The sequence below is a fragment of the Equus caballus genome, chromosome 11, assembly GCF_041296265.1.
Source record: "Equus caballus isolate H_3958 breed thoroughbred chromosome 11, TB-T2T, whole genome shotgun sequence".
Classification (NCBI taxonomy): Eukaryota; Metazoa; Chordata; class Mammalia; order Perissodactyla; family Equidae; genus Equus; species Equus caballus.
Window position 1 is genome coordinate 38,529,243 of NC_091694.1, and position 20,239 is coordinate 38,549,481.

General features: G+C 54.8%; 1 long non-coding RNA gene across 1 annotated transcript; it reads left to right on the plus strand.

Moving 5' to 3' along the window:
• The first annotated feature begins 10,918 nt into the window (after positions 1-10,918).
• LOC138916170 (uncharacterized) lies at positions 10,919-20,225 on the plus strand. Its single transcript, XR_011423035.1, has 3 exons — positions 10,919-11,274; positions 11,631-13,892; positions 19,838-20,225. It is a non-coding gene; the product is annotated as an uncharacterized lncRNA (long non-coding RNA).
• The last annotated feature ends 14 nt before the right edge of the window (positions 20,226-20,239 follow it).

Genomic DNA, 20,239 nt, shown 5'->3' on the forward strand with positions numbered 1-20,239 from the left:
CTTGGTCCTGAAATCCCTCCATCACTGCAGAAAGAACCCACGCTCCCTGGCTTCAACGCCCCAACTCACGTGACTCTTGAACCCCTATTCCCAGCTCAGGTGTTGCTTCTGGTCCCCACACGTGTTCATCCAGCTGCCTTCTTGACTCCTCACATGGGTGCCTCGCCTCAAGCACCCCTGACCCCCACATCTCAATAACTGAATATGCTCTTTCTCCACCCATTCTGCTCCTTTCCCTATGTCCCTAGGCTCTGTGTGGTCCCCTGGTGTTCCCAGGCATGCATGCTGCACTCCTGGTCTTCATCCTATATATCCTCCTGCTCTCGCCCTTCCTGAGACCCAATATCCCCCAAAACAATTCCTCCCTCTCCATCTCCACCCCACTACCTCATTTCATCACTTCTGTGGACTAGCGCAGCCACCTCCTCATCTGCAATCTGCCCCCTCTAAACTCCCCTTTGCTCCTCCCAGCTTCTAGGGGCTTGGTCTACAATATACATCCGACTATGAGAGTTTCCAGTGGCCTCCAATTGCTTTCCAGATGCCAACTCATGTTTCCAGCTTCATCCCGCATAGCCTCTCCCAACCACTTCAATATCCAGCACTTCTGAACTCCTCATGGTCCTCTAGACCCCTCAGTGTTCTCATGTCTCTGTGGCTTTGTTTAGGTAGCTTCTTTGCCCTGGGATCCTTCCCCTGTCTCTGCCTGACAAACATCTTCTTTTCCTATAAGATCTCACTCAGAGACTGCATCTTTTCACAGGCTTCCCTCAGACTCCCAGGAGGAATTATGAGTACCTCCTTCCACAGTTGTGTACCCTCTGTTCCTACCTTTATTTACTTATCGAACCTCAATTTGTGCCAGGCATTGTGCCACGACACGACAGTCCTCAAAACAACCCTAGGCGGTAGCTGATCCTCTCTCCATTTTAGGTGAGACAACTGAAGCTCAGAGAGGGTAAGCAGTTTGCCCAAGATCTCCAAGCACCCGAGGGCTGGAGGCAAAGTTGGAACCCAGGTCTTCAGGCTCAGAGCCTCTCTTCGAGGTGGATTTTCATTTGATAAGTCATCGTTATCTTTTCTTCATGTGTTCCTTTTCCCCACTATATCCCTCAAGAGCAGGACCATGTCCTTCTCTTCCTTCTTTTCTCTCTCCACTGCCTCGTATGGTGCTTGGCATGTAACAGGCATCAGTTGAGTGTTTGTTGAGAGAATGTGTGCACGTATAAACAAAGGAATGCAAAGGCCTTCCCTGTCCACAATCTCCTGGAATCCTTGCAGCAACCCTGAAAATGGCCATTAACATCCTCCTTTGACAGCTCAGGAATCGGAGGCTTAGAAGCATGAAAGAAAGTCTAGCAGCTAATAAGAAAAAAAGCCAGAGCTGCAGCTTTGCTGTTTCTCTGGATTTGAGAAATCCAACACTTAAGGCTTCGGGGTTGGGCTAGAACGGTTCCAGGAGCGACTTGCCAAGAAACAAGAAGTTCTCCGAGTGGATGAAGTAATGTTTCCAGAGCTCATAAAGCCAAGGTTCTTACCGCATTCTCCAAGAGAGAGAAATTAAGAACACAGCTGCAGTCCTCATTGGCTCCAGGAACCAGAGAGCCCAAGGTCAGTCCTGGCGGGGGTGGGGAGGTGGGGGTGGAATTTGCACCCACAAACACTGTTGGGCGGTGATGGTGTGCATGGCACTGTTCTAGGCCTGGCCAAGTTGCTGAGTTAATACCACTGGCTGGTTGTAACATCGTGGGAAATGAACTCTTGAGAAAAGCAAGCAAAATATGCTGTTGCAAGTAGGAAAAAAAAAAAAAGAATCATTGCAGATGCATATTAAGTATATCTGACACTGCGTATAATGTATTTTCAATGCCAGGCAACTTGTTAGCTTCCTAATACGTATATTCTGAGATGTTTGCAAATATGTTACAAGGCTTGGCAAACAGCTCCACAGGCATGCTGGAGAGGCTGCTCCTGTTTGAAGTTGAGGTTATCTGTGGCTTGTAAACTCTCTCCTGCCCCTGTTAACCCAGGCCTGGGATGGTGGCCCCTAGAGCAACTCGTTGCACCAGCATCTTTTCAATCACTGTGAGACAGAAAGTCGATGGATCAGCCAGCTCAGGTCAGCTCCCTATGGAGGGTGCAGCCCCACCCTCAGGCTGTCCTAAAATCCTGGAGCACCAGGGCTAAAGGGGCCTCTCTAGAGCATCGAGTCCTATTGCCCTTTTTTTTTTTTTTGTGAGGAAGATTGGCCCTGAGCTAACATCTGTTGCCAATCCTCTTCTTTTTGCTTGAGGAAGATTGACACTGAGCTAACATCTGTGCCCATCTTCCTCTATTTTATGTGTGATGCTGTGTGGCTTGACGAGCGGTGCTAGGTCCACCCCCGGGTTCTGAACCTGTGAACCTGGGCTGCTGAAGCAGAGTACGTGAACTTAACCACTACGCCACCAGGGCCAGCCTGTATTGCCCATTTTACAGCAGCAAAAATTGAGGCCCAGATAGGAAAGGCAGTTGCCTCAAGTCATGGGTGCGAGGCGATGGCAGAAATGAGGCTAGATCCAGGCCACCCACTGCATTCCTGGACGTTCTGCTTGGTGGTCAGAGTCAAGGTCAGAGGCTGCATCATCCCAAGAACCATTGCATTTTTGGCAGAGGCCACAACCCCAAATTAGGGAATGAAAGAGGAGATGGCATTCATCCCACAGGCCTGTAGGCAGAATAAAAACCCCCATCCTTGTCCCCTTTCTCTTCCTGGCACCCCGCCTTCCAGAGCAAAGGGTGCAGGCCCCAGGGGCCAGCCCACAGCCTGCTGGCTGAGTATTGGAAGCCTGGGGGTGGGGGCAGATACTGCCCTCAGCTCCCCCTCTCTGGCTGACTTGCTGTCCTTCGGCCTAAGGAACAGAGCCTGGGGAACTCGCCCAGAGCAAAGGAAATCCCCGCTCGACTTGGTTTTTATAATCTGCCTGCAGATCTCGCCTGGTTAACCCAGTGGGTCATTTTAATTTTCCAGAAGCTTTTCGACTTCCCTTGGATCCTTAATCAGATAAGAGGATCTGTGTATGTGTTTGTGCGTGCGTGCGTGTGTGCGTGTGTGTGTGTGTGTATGCGCACGCGTGCCTGGGCTCACCCGATCTCCGATCTCCTCCCCCCTTCCCCCTCCCTCTCTCCCTCCCACAATCGCTCTCACGCTCTGCTCTCTCTCTCTCTCTCTCCATAATCACTTCCCATCTTTTCCAGAATGCTTAATGGAGTCTGGAGATGAGGGGAAGGACAATTTCATCTCAGAGCAGGAGCCAGCCCTCACACCTCTCTGCCCTTCACCGTCGTCTCTTTGCCTGTTGTCCTGGGAGTGGATTTGGCCAGGTGTTTTCCTGAAGGAGGGTGAGGGACCTCTTTCCCCTGCCCTTTGCCCCCTCTGGAAGTCTATTTTGCCATCCCCTGCTCTGCTGCCATTGGGTTCCCACATAACTGCCCGAACCCAAGGCTGCCAGCGGTCACAAGCCAGCTCAGACTGAGGGGAACAGAACGTCTGAAGACGCATAATTGGATGAGGAGGAATGTGGTGGCTGGCGGGCGCCATGGCAATGCCCAGGAGGGAGAGCCCAACAGGATGCCTCTAATAGCTTATCTCCTAATACTTGTTGTTGGAAAGCTGTTGTTTCCCCTCTGAGCCTGTCTGCCGGGCGAAGAACTGCCCAGCTGGTCCGCAGCCTTCTCCGGCCAAGAGGTTGCTCAGCTCCCTCATGCCGTGGACAGCTCAGCACCCATCCTGTTAGTGGGCATTCTCAGGCCTGGGGGGCCTTGCCCTCCCGGGGGGGGGTGTCGGCTCAGCACAGCAGGGTCGGGGGGATGGAAGAGAAGCCAGTGCTTTCTGTGCAGATCCTTTCCTGTGCCCCATTTCTTTGTCCCACTGTGCCTGGCATGGTGCTTGGCACACTGTAGGCACTTAATAAATGTCTATGGCTCTGAACTGAATTCTCTGTGGATGGCATTGGTCCGGACCAGATCACTCGAGTTCCTTTCCAGGCCTGAGGGCTATGTACACCAAGTACCTACAGTGTGCAGGGCACTGCTGGGAACACAGCGGGTCTGAGGCCCTGGCTCTGTCTTGGGAGCTCAGCTCTCCAGACTGTGCAGAGAAGGAAGGGAAATCACAAGAGCCAGGGCCCATTCAGCGTGGGCAGCTCCTCTCCTGTCTCCCAGGATCAGAGGATGCTCACACTCTAAGGGCCCTTGGAGAATCACCTGGCTGACCCCATTGTGCCGATTAAGTACCCAAAGCCCCAGGGAGGACTTGCCCAGGGCCTTACATCCACTTGAAACAGAGTTAGGAGGCAAACTCAGTGTGGGTGACTCCTAGCACAGTGCTCTCCATAACTGCAAGTTGCCAGAGGGCACTGCAGCCTGAAATGAAGGGCTCTAAGGATGCAGAAAGAGAAGGCAAACCCTCCTATCAAGGCATCGCGGCCTTTGATCTTTAGTGGTTTGTCTGTTCCATCAGTTGTTCCTTTGTTCATCCCTTCATTTGTTCAATGATATTTAATCAGCAGCTTCTCTGAGCCATGCACAGGCAGTTAACTAGGCTGAGTCCTTGCAGGAAAGGAGCCTCCAGTCTACGGCTGATTCCAGGGCGGTCGCTCCTGGTTCCCCACCCTGGCTCTGCCTCCCGGGCCTTGCTTTGCGAGGATCCTGTCTCCTCTCCGCATAATGCTGCCGCCTCTCTTGGCTCCCGGGAGACCCACCTCTGAGCAGCTGTGGGCAGCCCTTCTCCCCTGGCCTGTCCCTGTGTCACAGATGGAGCCAGGCCCTGTGCCCGATGTGGAGCACATCCCGAGGCATAGTGAGCATGTGCACGCCCCTCGCCTTGCACGCAGCGATGCCAGGAGTGTGCCCTGGCTTGGTTGCACGCCCACCACTGCATCATCTGGAGCCCCTGGGTTTTCTGTGGCCTCAGCCATGCCCAGAGCGGGACAGACTCTGTCCCCAGGGATCGGGGACTGTGAGGGAGCTCAGCTGAGCTGCTGGTGAGGCTCTGATCTTCAACCCTGGCTCTGGCCAACCCAGCCATCAAGGGCCTTTTTGAAATCTCTGTTGGAGAGGCCACTTCCTGGATAAGGGTTCTTCCAGGAAGAGAGCCCTGTTCCCATGGCCGTCTGCCTACTTCTTCCTGCCATATCGTCCCATCCTCACTGCCCAGAACTCCTTGTTTGGCCTGCTCCTGCTGCTGCTGCTGCTGCTGCTGCTGGTCTGCCTGGACCTCCTCCCAAGGAGGCTGGGATGATGATCGCTCTGACTGCGCCCATCCGTGGTCTGGCCTGCACGTCTCTGACCCAGAGCCAGTGCGGCCAAGCCAAATCCCCAGGAATCTTCATGCTTGTCTGTAGTTCTCAGTCTCGGGGTGAACAGGCAGGAAGAAGTGGACAGACACTGCGGAGCTCAAAAAATACTTCCCTGTCCTGTGAGCTGAGGCCGAGTCCGTGGTCCCCCTGGAGAGTGGTCACGCATGGGCTGATGGCTCCATCTCTCCCTGGGAGCGGGAGGGGAGACTGGCAGAGGGTCCCGAGGTCTGAAGGTGGGCCGGAGTCTCTGAGCTGCTTGTTTTGGGGCCAAGAGCAAAGGTGCCTGGGTGGTAATGGGCATTTCTGGTCCTATTAGCCTTGCCTCCTCCCAGCCTCCCACCCCCTCGGCCCCGTGTTCATTCTGCTTCCATTTTCAGCAGGTGAAGTGGAAAATAACCTGGCTCTTACGGGAATGCACGTCTCTGCTCCTTTTTCTGGCTGCTGATGGAAACAGCAGCTGCCCCCAGCCATGTGTGGCTGCCCTGACCCTCTGAGACTTGGGGCGGAGACCAGCCAGGGGAAAGGACTTTGCTCAGTTCTCTTTCCCATGGGGCACAGAGCTGACATCATGTGGGGAGCGCAGAGAAACAGAGCAATTGATTTGGAGGTGGAGAGGAGCATAAGAATCACAGCTTCCACTTATTGAGCACCTCCTGTGAGTCAGGCAACAAGCAAGTTGTTCTAGTTGCATTATCTCATTTAATCCTCTCGCCAACCCCGGGAAGTAGGTAGGGATTGCTATCATCTTCCTTTGTGGGGACTGAGGCTCAGACAGGTTAAGTAACTTGCTCATAGTCACACAGCTGGAAAGTGGCAGTGCTGGGATCTGAACCAGGACTGCCTGACTCCAAAGTTCTTTCCTGCTGCTGCAGGAGGGTTCCAGGAGGGTACAGGTGTGCTGTGACCCCTACAGCACAGTGCCGCATACCTGATTCTGTCTTTGATGGGGAAGGAGAGCAGGCAGGAGGACTGCTGCCTGGAAAGTCCTTATTCTGGTGGGAGGGGGTTTCCCAAGGCAGCTGAGACTGCACAGCCCGAGAGACAATTGGAGTCCTGATTGAGGGGCACTTGGGCCCCATCCAGGACCTCAGGAGGGCACAGCACAACTTTCCAACTGCCTTTAGCCACTTTTGCCTTTTCCTTAAGGTCATACTATACAGACTGCGTGTCAGTGTCTAACTTGGACAGCTGTGTGTTAACACCTGTGTCGAGCTCAAGAAATCCACCTCTGGGGAGACCCAGTGACAAGCGCCACGTTGATTGGCTCAGGCGAGACAAGGCTGGACATGTCCTTGGAGGTGGACAGTGGAAGTTCCGAGGCCAGCTGGAGCATGGGACAGGCACAGGCAGGGCGTGGGGAACAGCCTGAGGCTCTGTGGTCCTCAGAGAGCCGGAGGGCAGCTCGGGACTGCCTAGTGCTTGGCACGGGCTCAGAGCGGCGGCTCGAAGGGGCTCCGTGGATGCGACACCCTGCACATAATAGCTGCTCAGTGTATACTAGGATCAAGGACAGATGGTCTCCCTCCAGAGGACTTAGGATGCTCTAACTCTGGAATACTTCCTGCACAAGAAGGAAACAAAGGAATGTTTTTTGAGCCTCTCCTGTATATAAGACACCTGCTAGGCGTTCTCACATATGTTATCTCAGTTGTCTGGGCTATGTTCAAAGCAGGACGGTCAAGCCTGCAGGTGGGGAAGCAAGAAAAGCCCCCAGTGCCTGCAGAAGCACCACCACCCATCATTTCCCAGACCTCCTGGGGAGCACTGTGGACTCCATCCTCCATCTCCGTCTTTAGCTGCCCTCCTTCCAATCTTCTACTTTTGTCACAGTGCCATGCTGCTCGTGATGTCACATCCACGCCCTGAGGAGTCAGAATGACCAGCAGCCAGGTGCAGGAGGATCCCTCTGGTACCCTCCCTCTGCTTTCTGCGCCGTGGGCCTCAGAGGCCCTGCAGTACTATAAGGAGACCATAGGCTCTGCGGCCACCAGCCTGTGCTCAAGTCCTGGCTGTCATCTGCTGACTTGCTGTGTGATCTTAGGCAAGCTGCACCCCTCTCTGGGCTGGGTTTCTGATTCTGAAAGGTGGTGGGGCTGGAGGAGGACAGTGCATTCTCAGGTCCTTCCATGCATTTCCAATGGCTCTGATTTTTCCTCTCCTCCCTGCCAGGCTTAGTGAATCACGTGGGATTTGTGACTCCTGGCTCCGCCACTTACTTGCTCTGTGACGTGAGAAGTTGTTAACCTCTCTGAGCCTCAATTTCCTCACCCAGAAAGTAATACCCACCTTGTGGGGTGCTGCGAGGATTGAATGAGATACTGCAGGTGATCAGGGAGAGAGAGCAGTCCAGTGCCAGGTGCAGGGCAGGTGTGCAGCTCACGTTCAGTCTTCCTCGTCCTTCCCTTTCTTCCTCTCCCTCCTCACCATCATCATCGGCTTCATGTGGGAGCAGGGTAGGGATCCTCTGCCATCACTCTCGGCTCCCGGACAGAGCTGGCCCCAGCAGAGGAAGGACCAACGAGTCACCGGACCTCGTTCAGTTTGTTCTCTTGGAAGAACCAGCCCTCTGGTTCTGCTCTGTCTCACTCTCTTTCTAACCATCGGTGAATTTCACCCACTTTAAATTCCACTGTCATTTGGTTCGATCTCAGCCAGGCCCTTCTCCCAGGGCAGGGGCAGGAGGACTGTCTGTCTCTGAGTTCCTGGAAAGCAGAAGGGGGATGGCCAAAGAGACACCAGTATGGACGAGCCTAGAATGCCAATCACGTCCAGCCCAGGAGATGGTCCTGGGGCGAGGGGGTGCTGGCCGGTCCTGCTGCACCTCTAAGGCCGGGACCCAGAAGCCTGGGAGGGTGTCCTCTGCCTCCTTGTTCTGAAAGGTGGCCAGGCAGGATCAGCCATCTCTAAGGCCTCGTCCAGCAGTAGCGTTCTTGGGTCCTCTGGCCTGATGTCCAGACTCCTGGCATGCTCAGCGTCCTCTCTTCCTAACTCACCCCAAGCCTCACCACCTGCCAAGGGCCCCGGCCTCATAATTCAGTATTCCTTGCAAACTTTGTTACCGACTGACCTTCACCGAGCACACCCAGCAATGACTGCAGACGTTTGGGTGGGGACCCCAGAGCACAGGGCCTGGAGATCAGGAGCGGCCAGACTGCACAGCGGAAAGAGCTCCCAACAGAGACGGGGTTCTGGTCCCAGCTCTGACATTCATTCCCTGATGACCCTCTCTGGGCCTCAGTTTCCTCATCTGTGAAATGGGAGAGCAGGGCTTGATGACTCCTGAGGGACTTTCAGCTCCGTCTCTGAACTTCTCAGAGCCCTCAGGCAGTGGCCCAGGTAGGGCTGCTGGGGCTCCCCACCTCGTCCTCCTGAACCCCAAGACCCTTCTCTGCAGAGTAGGAACGTTACCCTTTGCCATCCCTCCCTGGCTTCTCCCTCCTTCCTCCCCCCACATTCTCTCCTATCTATGAGCCTAGCTCTGGAAGGCGCTGTGTTGGACCCTTGCCGTGCGGCTGTGGCTGTGAAGGGGGACCTGTTCTCCCCTCCGAGGTCCTCGTTCTGGCCAGGGCAGACCCACATGCACGCAATCACAGCAAAGATTGGGAGGTGGGATACGTGCTGGAGATTGGGGGCCGCGCAGGGGAAGGGAGAGCTCCCCAGAGGACTGAGGGGAGCCCGGAGATCTACACAGAAGAGGCGACACAGCTGGATCTCGAAGGATGAGCAAGAAATCCCCATCTTAACCAGGGAGAGAAAGGGCACCAGCGTGCGCAAAGCATGGAGCCTGAGGGACACGACACAGGTCAAGGAAGGAGGCTCTGGTGGCTGGAGTGCTATGTGTCCGGCACGCGGAAGTGTGGAAAACTGGGCTATGAATGAGCCAGAAAGGGGGATCTGGGCCAGATCAGGAGGACTTTGGACTTGATCTGTTTTTTATAAACCATGTGTCTATTAATAATAACAATGATGACGATAATAATAACGGCTAACACATACAGGGCTCCCTCTATTTCAGAGGCTGTTCTAAGTAGTCACCACATTGTTCCCTTTTATTCTCCCCAACCCCATGGGGTATATCCCATTAGCATCCCCAGTTTCCAGATGGGGAAACTGAGGCAAGGAGAAGTTAAATTACTTGCCTAAGGTCACACTGCTGAAAGTGACAAGGATTCAAATCCAGGAACCCTGGTTCCAGAGCCTGTGGTCAGAGCCACCAGGGTGGGTGGGATGCAGCCCCTAGAGGTACTGGCTGCCCCAGGGCCGAGGGTTTCCACTTGCTTCAGGCTGGGCCCTCCTCCCTGGCTGGAGTGCCCCCCACCTTTCACCCAAGCTCTCGGCAGCCAGGTGAGGGCCGGCAGCCAGGAGCCAGGGTTGGGGGGAGCATCTGCGCTCAGTGCTGAACAGCTGCCTCCATTTTGATCTGATTACTCCCATCCCCTGTCTACTGGCAGGAGACAGCACCTGCTTTCCACTGTCTTAATTAAGCTGCATTTTTGTTTTTATTTACTTAGCACCGAGATGGGAAGGACTGTCTCCAGCGCACGAACGGGGAGTGGCGGGTGGACAGGTGGGGACAGGGCTTACAAAGCCTCACTGAGCCAGGGGCAGCCTTGGCCGCCGACAGTCACAACCCCCCGCCCCCAAACCTTCAAGACTCCCCACTGCCTACCTGTGCCAGCCAAGAGGGTCCACGTTCCCTGAGGAACCGGTCAAGCCTCTCATTGATCTCAGCCTCAGTTTGAATCCCACCTCCACTGTTGCGTAGTTCTGAGATCTTGGCTAAGACACAATCTTTTAGACCCTGTTTCTTCGTCTATAAAATGTGGTTAATAATACTCGCCTTCCAGAACTAACGTGATATAAATGATATTCCATTCCAGTACGTGCCTAAGCATCTTCTCCATGTTCCATATTATCCTCCCCAAGCTCCCATGAGGTATCTACTATGGTCATCCCCATTTTCCAGATGAGAAAACTGAGGCATGGAGAGGCGAAGACCTTAGCCTAAGGTCAAAGAGCAAAGGTCAGAAGGCTATTAAAGGCTTTCTGCCCACCGGCCATCCCTCCACACTATCCCTCCCTTCATCCACACAAGACCACTTGCTGCCCTCGTGTCTCTGCAGTGACACCTCTGCTCACGAGGTCCCCTCCGCCTGGCTCCACACTTAAGGTCTGTAGCCCGCTTCCTGATTTGTTCACAGAATGGAATTTCCCTGCTCTGAACTTGTGTCTTTCTTGGATTTTAAATCCAAGGATTTGGGCTCGAACCCGAGCTCTGTCACCTACGTATAGGGTGTGGCCACAGGTAAGTCACCTAGTTCAAATCCTGCCCTCACCTTGACTGGCTGTGTGGCCTCGGGGGGTTTATTTAAACGAGTCTGTTTCCTCTCTATTACCATGAGCAGAAATACTGGCCAGTGCCTGGTACCAAGAAATAGCCCTGGGCTGGCCGAGCCAGACAGCCTGGGCTAGAATCCCAGCTTGGCCACTCAGTACTTAAGTGACCTTAGCAAACTTAGTTAACCTCTCTGTGCCTCAGATTCCCCAACCTGACATGGAAATGCTGGTACTGGTACCTAACCCAGCGTTGTTGTGGGGGTTCAATGACATAATACATCTAGAACATTTAGAAGGATGCCTGGCTCTTAGTCAGAGCGCAGTGAGTGTTGATTGCTACAACATCTCGATTGTCTGGGGATTCATTGGGACTGTGAAAGCACTTTGTAAATTTCCACGCTCTGGACCCATACAAGGTATTGATTTGTGCCTGGCCTCATCTCCCTCAGGGAGCAGGGATCAAGACCGCTCTCTGTCCCTCTAAAAGCTTTGCCTTAAGCCCTGTGCTCAGTAGGCGTGAATCAGGCGCCCTGCTTGGGCAGGCAGCCCTGCCTCAGTTTCCCTAGGAGCTTCAGCTGTGGCCACGCTGGGAGCAGAGGTAAGCAATTGGCCTCCTGGCCAGGCCCCAGTCTGCTGCATGGGCTCCCTGTCAGCACTTCCTGCAGAGGCTCAGTCAGCGTCTCTGGGGATGCCTGCAGTGCGCCCTCATGCCCTGGGGGGTCCACTGCGGGAGGCAGACTCCCCAAGATCCCTCCAGCTCTGACTTTGCAGGAATCCAGTCCTGCCAGGGGTCCAGAGACCTCGTGCGCCCCGCCCCCTCCAGCCGGAGGTCTCTGCTGGGGGACACCTCGGCAGAGGCAGAGGCGGCCACTTGCTGGGGCAGCGGGAAGAGCGGCGCGTGCGGCAGAGGGGGCTTTTCCCCCCTTCCGTAGTTTGCATTTACTTTTCCAACAGGTCAGCGAGCTGCGGAGCTAATTCAGAGAACTGCGGACTCAGAGAACCGCTCAGCGCCGCCTGTCAGTCCGCCATCAGGGCGCCCACCGGGAGAGGCAGCGCCGCCGCGCGTCCTGGAGGACGGAGGCCTAGGGGAGGCCGGCCCCGCTGAGCGAAGCCCCGCTGCCGCCCCGCGCCCGCGCATCCCCCGGCATCCGTGGTCACGGTCGCGGTCCAGCCCTCCCGGCGCCCGCAGGGAGCAGCGCGGGACGCCCATGCGCGCACACAGCTCCTGGCGCTGCTGGGGAGACCCGCACATCCTGGGTCAATCCCAGGTGGCACTCACAAGCTGGGAGACCTGGGACAGGTTCCTAACCTCTCTGAGCCTCAACTTCCTTATCTGTAAAATGGCACAGTAACAGTGCCTACTTCACAAGGCTCTTGGGAGGATATTAAAAGATTAACATGGGAAACACCTAGCCAGGGTGGGGGCCACAGTGAGTACTCCCTATGGCTGTAATTATGATGGAGAGGTTATAGGTCAGCATCCCCTGTCCAGAGTGGTCCAGTTCTCCGGGACTTCCATCTGGGGAGATAACACAGAGACATGTTACAGGATTATTCTCACTTTGTTGTCACAAATGCTTGGGCACCTACTGTGTGCCAGGCTGGGGGCTGGTGCTCAAACCAGGTTGAGATGACTTGAACAGAACACAGCCCCTCCCTGAAGGAGCTCATGAGTTTTGATGTGGAACGGAAAGGATTAACAGAGAAAGCAAGGAGGGGGCCCAGAAGAGCAGAGGGAGGCAGAGACTGGCTCTGATGCACCTAGGACAGCTTCTGAGGAGGTGGCACATGCAGGCACTGGACAGGGCGAGGAGATGCCCAAAGTGGGTGGGGAGTGATCTGGGAAGGTGGAGGGAGCCAAGCCTGCAGTGTTCCTGGTGCCAGACCATGGAGGGCCTTGAATGCCAAACCTGGGACCCAGGCTGTTCTGAGCAGCAGGTCAAGGGCATCTGACGCGCCAGCCTCACACCAGCAGGTAGGGTGCTAGCTCAGCAGCTCCTGCACTGCGAGGAGAGATGTGCCTGGTTTTGCAAAGCTTGATCATCTCCAGCTGAGGCAGAGCAGCGGGGTAAGGGTGGCTGGGAGAGGATTCTCTGTGCCCCAAAAGGCTGTGCCACAGTTTCCTTTAAATAACAAATCTCCTTGACCTCTTTTCTTTTAAAGGAAATATACTTGAAACGCAAGATGTGGCAGATTCTGCATCGAGCTCCTGGCCATAGTTTCTTTCTTTTTAAAAAAAAATGTTAGGGACGGCCTGGTTGTTCGGTGGTTAAGTTCGCACGTTCAGTTAAGTTCACACGTTCAGTTAAGTTCGCACGTTCTGCTTCGGCGGCCCGGGGTTCGCCAGTTCGGATCCTGGGTGCCGACATGGCACCACTTGGCAAGCCATGCTGTGGTAGGCGTCCCACATATAAAGTAGAGGAAGATGGTACGGATGTTAGCTCAGGGCCAGTCTTCCTCAGCAAAAAGAGGAGGATTGGCAGCAGTTAGCTCAGGGCTAATCTTCCTCAAAAAAAAATTTTAAATTGTGGTAAAACACACATAACATAAAATTTAACGTCCTCGCCATTTTTAAGTGTATGGTTTCATAGTGTTAAGTACATTCATGTTGTTGTGCAACCGATCTCCAGAACTTTTCCGTCTTGCAAAACGAAACTCTATAGCCATTTAAAAATAACTCCCCATTTCTCCCTTCTCCTGGCCCCTGGCAACCACCATTCCACTCTGTCTTTCGAATTGGACCACTCTAGGGAGCTCATCTAAGTGGAATCGTGCAGTATTTGTCTTTTTGTGACTGGCTTATTTTACTTAGCATAATGTTTTCAAGATTCATCCCTGTTGTAACATATCAGAATTTCCTTCTTTTTAAAGTTGAATAATGCTCTATTATATGAATAGACCACATTTTGTTATCCATTCATCCGTCCCTGGACACTCGGGTTGCCTCCACCTCTTGGCTGTTGTGAATAATGCTGCTAAGAACACGAGCGTACAAAATATCCATTCTGGTTTCTGCTGTGCCATTTTTTTGGGTGTATACCCAGAAGCGAAATTGCTGGATCATATGGTAATTCTGTTAATTATCTCTTTAAGGAACTGCCATCCTATTTCTGGCCGTGGACTCTTAGATGTGGCAGGAACGTCAGAAACCACACACACCTGCTTCTGGACGGGGAAACGGGGATCCAGGGATGGGCCTTTCTATCTGCCTCTCGTGTGAGTTGGTGGCCCCGTGAGGACTAGAACTTGGGATGTGGGGTTCTCAGTGCCTGCCTCTGGCCCCTTTCAAGACTGCTGTGGGATGGGGATTCTGCCTGTGTCGGTGGTTGGGGACCAAGAGCCCAGAGAGGCAGGGGCTCCTGAAGTCACACAGCCCTACCGGGCAGGCAGGTAGGCAACCTCTCCTCCCAGTGGGTTCCAGCTTGCGGGGATCCGGGAGCCCTTCCCATTCCGAGCTTTAGTTCAGAGGCCCAGCAGGTGACGAGGATGCAGTTGGATGCTATGCAAAGAGCATGACACAGAGGCCCCAGACCTAGCTGTGTGGCCCCAGGCCAGTTCTTCTCTCTTTACCAGTTGGGAAGGGGGCAGTTGGTCTCTCGTGGCCCTTGCCCTCTGAGGAAGCCTCCATTTCCGGGGTGTGCTTACCGGCTCCCTCTGGTGGAGACACCAACAGTCTTCAGTTTGGACCGTGGCTTCCCATGCTCTGGGTTCTCTCTGTTTTACAGGTGGACAAACTGAGGCCCTGGGAGCAAGGAGCCCTGCAAAGAGGGTGGGAGAGAACCCAGGTACCCAGGCTCCCTGGACAGGAGCACCCCACACCTTTCCTCCCCTCCTCACCATGACAGGGAATGTATGGGTACCCCAGACCCTGTGCCGTTTGCTCCCAGGAGCCTCCCCCAGGAGTCAGCGTTGCTGGGGACCAGGGGGAACAGCTGTCCCAAACTCCTTCACCCTCCAGCTCTGGGGGAGGCCCTGTCTCCTTAGGGTCAGGCTGTCACCCTGAGCTCATGAAGGATGCATGAGGTTCAATATGTGAGCGAGACCCCGAGGCAGCTGGTCTATAATAAACTTCCCTCCCGCCCCGCTGGCCGGCACTGTAGAAACATTAGGTGGTGGCCAATATCACTTATTTATCACCGAGCACTCAGGCAGCTGTCCTGGGCTTCCGCCCAGAGCGCCCTCCTCCCTCTTGCCATCTACCAGGCCCCTCTCCTTCCCCGGGCCGCCTCCTCTCTGCTTCGGCCAGCTCTGTCCTGAACTGCCCATGCCCCCTGGGGGTCGTGCACAGAGGGCAGGCCCATCACAGCCACACAGCGGCACCTGGGATTGTCATTAGTACCCAACATTCCAGGAGCGGAAACTGCCTGTCAGAGAGGGTAAGAGCCTCACTCAAGGGCACACAGTTGGTAAGTGGCAGAGCCAGGACTGCACCCCGGTCGAGTGCATCGAATGTCCTGCTGAGTCCTTCTGCATCTCCCAGCCTGCTCAGAGCTGCCCTGGGGAGCGGGCAGGAGGAGCCTGGTTCCAGCAAGGTCGGTGACTGGGCGGGTGGCCCTGCTTCTGAAGCCAGCCTTGCTCATGGATGACGGAGACTGCAGGTCTGGTCTGAGATTGCAGGAGGGGCTCTGCTCCTAATGGCTCTGTGGCCTTGGACCAAGCACCCCGCTTCTCTGAGCTGCTGCTGCCCCATCCTGGCCCTGGGAATCAGAGCTGCGGGCTGTGAGCCCTGTGCCGTGACGCTGTGGGTCTGAGAAGCAGCCAGTGGCTACTGTGTTATCCTTGTCTTTAGAGCATGGTACTCTCAGGGGAAGAGAGAAACTTGACAGCTGGAACCTTCTGAAGGTCCTCCTTCACCCTGCAGTTTCCAGAGGTGCTCAGCCCCTGCCTTCTCCAACCCCAGAACACCCAGAGGAGGGGACAGTCAGCCAGCCCCTCTGTTCTCACTGTCATTGAGGTCAGAGTCAGAGGACCTTGAGGGAACTTCTAGTCTAGCCCCTGAGGCCCAGAGAGAGAAAGGGGCTGGCCCAAGGTCACACAGCAATGGGGAAGGTGTGTGGTCTTTGCTGGCCAGTACCATGCCTCTTGCCCTGTGCTGCTGGCAGTGGCTGCATGGGGCCTGGCTCAGTGGAGGGCCTGCAGATGTCTCGACCTTCTCCTGATGAACCCCTGCGGTAGGGGTCACAGGCAGAGTTCCCTCTCCCAGGATACCCCACGAAGTAGGGTGGGAAGACAGCAGGGAGGGATGGAAGAGGCTTCTGGAGGCCCAGAGAGCTGGCTTTGCTGGCCCAGGGGACAGAAGAGTCCCCACCATTCACCGAGTGCCAGGATGGGGCTGAAGGCCGGGCCAGGAGCAGGGAATTCAGATCTCAGTGAAGCGGGTATCCCGGCGCCTGGCATCATTGGGCTTCACCCTAACTACAGTCAAGGTTTCCATTTTCCAGTTGAAAAAAGAGGCTTAAGGAGGTTAAGTGGTTTTGCCAAGGCCGGGCTTCTTTGATTCTGCATCGAACCCAGCTCTCCCACCTTCAGAGTCCACACAGTCTCCCAGTGCCTGTCACCTCCAGCACGCACCTTCAGGCAGGCCCGGCCGGCTCAGGCCGTCTCCCTCAGGGCCTGCTGCACTCCTGGGCGGGGGCTGTGCTGTGCCTTATCCCAGTGCCCCGCACCCTCTGGGCTCTGGTCAGAGCCTGGCCACACTGGGTGGCCAGGCAGCCCCTGGCAGGTGGTGACGTCAGATTTAGCGCAAGGCCGTGCCATCCCCGCCCCGGGCTGCATCAGCAGCTGCCTGGCTGAATAATTCATCGGGCCTTGTTTACTCTTCCTGGCTGTCAGTGGCTCTCAAAACCCCACCACAGCTCCCTCCCAGGTCCAGCGGCGCTGGCCTCCACCCTTTTCTCCAATTTGGCCACCAGCAGGCTGTGCCAGGACGGGGCCGTGTGCACTGTCCATGAATTATTCAGGCCTCATTTGACTGGAGCCTGGCTGGATAGTGGGGCTGGAGGAGAGTCCGGGCCCTGCGGTCTGTCCCACTGGGGGCTCATGGAAGGAGCATGTGGGAGACAGAAATGGAGGCGTCTCCATCTCCATCTGAGCTGAACCCTGAGGCCCGTTGGATCCAGGTCACGTGCCTGCTGTGATCCCCAGGGGGCAGAGTGTACCTTGTGGGAATTCCCCAAGCTGGAAGCGCAGAGACCTGCACACCTCTCCCCGTGGGTGCTCGGGGCTGTGGTTGATTGCCAGGCTTACATCAGTCAGCAAGGGGATGACAATCCCGTGAGAGGGGCCAAGACCATGGCTCCAGAGTCAGACAGCCTGGGTGTAAATCTGCACCCTTCTACTTTGCAGCTGAGTAATGTTGGCAAGTTACTTAACCTCTCTGTGCTCAGTTTTTCATCTGTAAAATGGGGATAACCATCCTCACGGGATTGCTGTGCAGCGTGAGCAAGATCATACCTGTAACACACCGGAACGTCTTCAGTGTTCTACCGACACGCCACACCGTATCGTCACTGCTCCTTCATTCATTTGCCTCTCCCATCACCCTGAGGGCTTTTCGTAAGAAGCTACTGGGTCGTATTTTTCTCAGCAAAAGAAAATAGTTCTCTTCTCCAGGAATTGGTCCTGAGGTAGCTCCTACTAGATGCTGGGTAAACGCTCGTTGAGTGAATGAGTAAATGAAGGAGTGAAGAATCGCTCTCCGGAGACACAATGGGCTAATTTACGAGGCAGTGCATACGCTCCTTCTTGCTGGGAGTGCTGCACCAGGTCACAATTCACCAGGCGTTCCAGAGCGAGGATGGATGCCCTGGTTAGAAAGATGCTCGTTCAAGTTCCTCCCCTCTCATTAAGCTGCTGTGGTTCCAGGATTCAATGAATACATATGGGTCGTAGGAGTGGGTGGTGGTAATGGATGATGATGATGATAAAGGGGCTAAATCCTGTGACATGAGCTGGGGTGAGGGAGACAGAAGACACAGCTGATCCACTGGTCCAGCCCATCACATGTTATGCTCCTCGGGACAAGGAATTATGGCTTCTCCTCTGTACTTCTGGTGCCTGGCGCTCAGGACATGTGCGATAGAAGTTCCCTGAATGAATGAGTGTCCTTCGTCCATAGACAATCAGGCAGACTCAGGACTTCCCCCTTCCCAGCCCAGCATGCAAACTCCTCGATCTGCCTAAACCAGCTTCTGTGGCCCTTCCACCTTGGACTTTGCCTCAGTTTCCCCAGCCAGGAAAATGGATCATGTGATTGCTCCCCTTCCCCCCGGTAGCCTCATCCAAACTGGGCCCGCTGGGCCCGCCTGACTGGAACCCTGGCCGTGAGGCTTCTGGCAACCACACACGTGGGATCCCACACCCACCCCGTGGAGCACTGATGAACTATTTTGAAATTTCTGTTGCTTTCAGAAAGACATCTTCCAAGATTTGAGACCAGGTGGTGCTGGTCTTTTTTTGGAGGCGCTAATTAATAATTTAACTTCATATCATGATAATTTTATCTTGTTGCAGTTTGTGGATTTGTGATTATCTCACCCATCCAGTGTCTGGTGCTTGGCACGGAGCATCTCTCCCGCTGTCTACCAGAGGAATGTGCTGTGGGGAGCATCTCTCAGCAGGGAGAGGGCCCAGGAGAGGCACCTGCCTGGAAGGTCTCCTGAACCTGTTTCCTTGGCTGGGCTCCTGCAGTTTGTGGACTGGACGGCCTTCTGGAATCTCTCAAGGGCTGCTTTGCCTGGGAACAGAGAGGGAGCCAGTGACTTTTCAGCTCGGGTCATCTTGGTTTCTGCAGAAATGGGTCTCAAGAGGAAGTCCAGTAACAGCGGGTACCCACGGGAAGGGCCCTGAGAGAATGTCTCAGCTGGCCCCACCCCACCCCGCTCCGTCAGGGGAACTGAGGCTAGAAACATGGAGAGACTAGCTTAGGATTGGGGAGCAGCTGGTCACAGAGCCCATCATAGGACCTGGGTCTCTCCCTCCGTGGGAGATCTCCCATAGATCTCTCCCGGCCCATCCCTCACGCCCCCTCCCCTGAACAAAGAGACTGGGCATCTGGTGGGGAGTGGTCCGGGTGCATTTTGAATGGAGACAAAGGATGAGCATTCTGGCCCCCTTCTCCCGTGAGGGTTGGGGACCTGAGCACCCAACTTCCCTGCCTGCTGGCAGGGGAGAGTGGGGGATAAGCCAGAAGGGGACTGGTGGGCATGGCTGGGCACCCTCCTGGCCCTTTCTTGGCCTCATGTTCTTCATATCAGGCAGGTGATGCTGGCAACCTGTTGTCCAGAAGTGGGCGTGACTTAGAGTTAACTGACGTGGAAGAGACAGCAGCACTAGGACCAGGGCCTAGGAATGTTCTGGATTTAAAACATTTGGGCATTTGAGAGAGGGCGATGCGGCTGGAACAGGAAGCAGGGGCCAGGCTCTAGAGGGCCACTATTGATGTCATCTTCAGTCTCTGTCGGATTGGAAGCCAGGAGTGACTTGACCACTTAGGTGACACCCTTGGCCTCTAGGGGCTTCAGTTAATTCTCCTGCATACCAGGGAGAGAGCTCAGGAAGGATGTTAGAAACACTGTCTGTGTCCTGGCTGGGCACAGGGCTCTGCTGGGTCACCTCTGATGGCTGGACAGGGCTATGGAGCTGCGTGTGTGTGTGTGTGTGTATTCTGGGCTCCTCCTCTCTGTCCACCTGGGGTCTCAGTTTCACCTCCAGCCAAAGCTGGACTGGTGACCAGGCCCTGGGTTGGCTTCGGCCCCTGCTAATGAGATGCTAATACAGAAGACCAGATTGGCTATGGCATCAAAGTGTTTGGGGATCCTCCTGACAGCTTGAGAAGCCCCCTAGCCACTCTGGGCAGCTTGAGCTCTGAGCTGGGATGTTCTCCTAGCAATTGTCCCTGTCACTTCTCATTACAGCTGATGCCCACAGTACCTGCCAGAGGCTGCGGGGCACAACTGGCCATGTTCTCTCCCAGAGCCCCCAGGGAAGCTGGTGCCTGGCCTGGCGCGGTCCCTGAGGACTCCGGAGTCTTTGGTGGTGCCAGGATCAGGTCTTGTCTGATCTGGATCCCTTTGGCTGCAGCCTGAGTGCAGGATCTCACAGGGACCACTCACGCTCAGAACGGCGCAGTGACCTTTCTTTGCTTTGATTTCTCCATCCAGGGCCTGCGACGCTTTGTGTTCAGACAAGTCTAAGCTGTGACACAAGCTTTCTCCCCTGGATGCTTAGAATTCAAGAACCTCAGAAGGTCAGAGCTGAGCAATTCTTACTGATCAGCAGATGGAGGGCATTATTTCAGCATTTGTTTTTGGTTTGCCTGAAAAAGTGTCCAAATAATGTATCTGCAAATTGAAAAAAAATTTAAAATCCAGGAAGGTTTGTAATAAACTCAGAGCCCATCCTGTTTGCTGTTTACCTTCAAATTTCTAAATAATATGCGTATGATGCCGTTACTTGCTTTATGAGTTTTACACATCACCTATTGGCTTCCTGATATGGTAGACAAGGATTTTTCTGTTACCCACCCCACCCCGGTCCCTTCCTCTTTATGTAGTTATATTGCA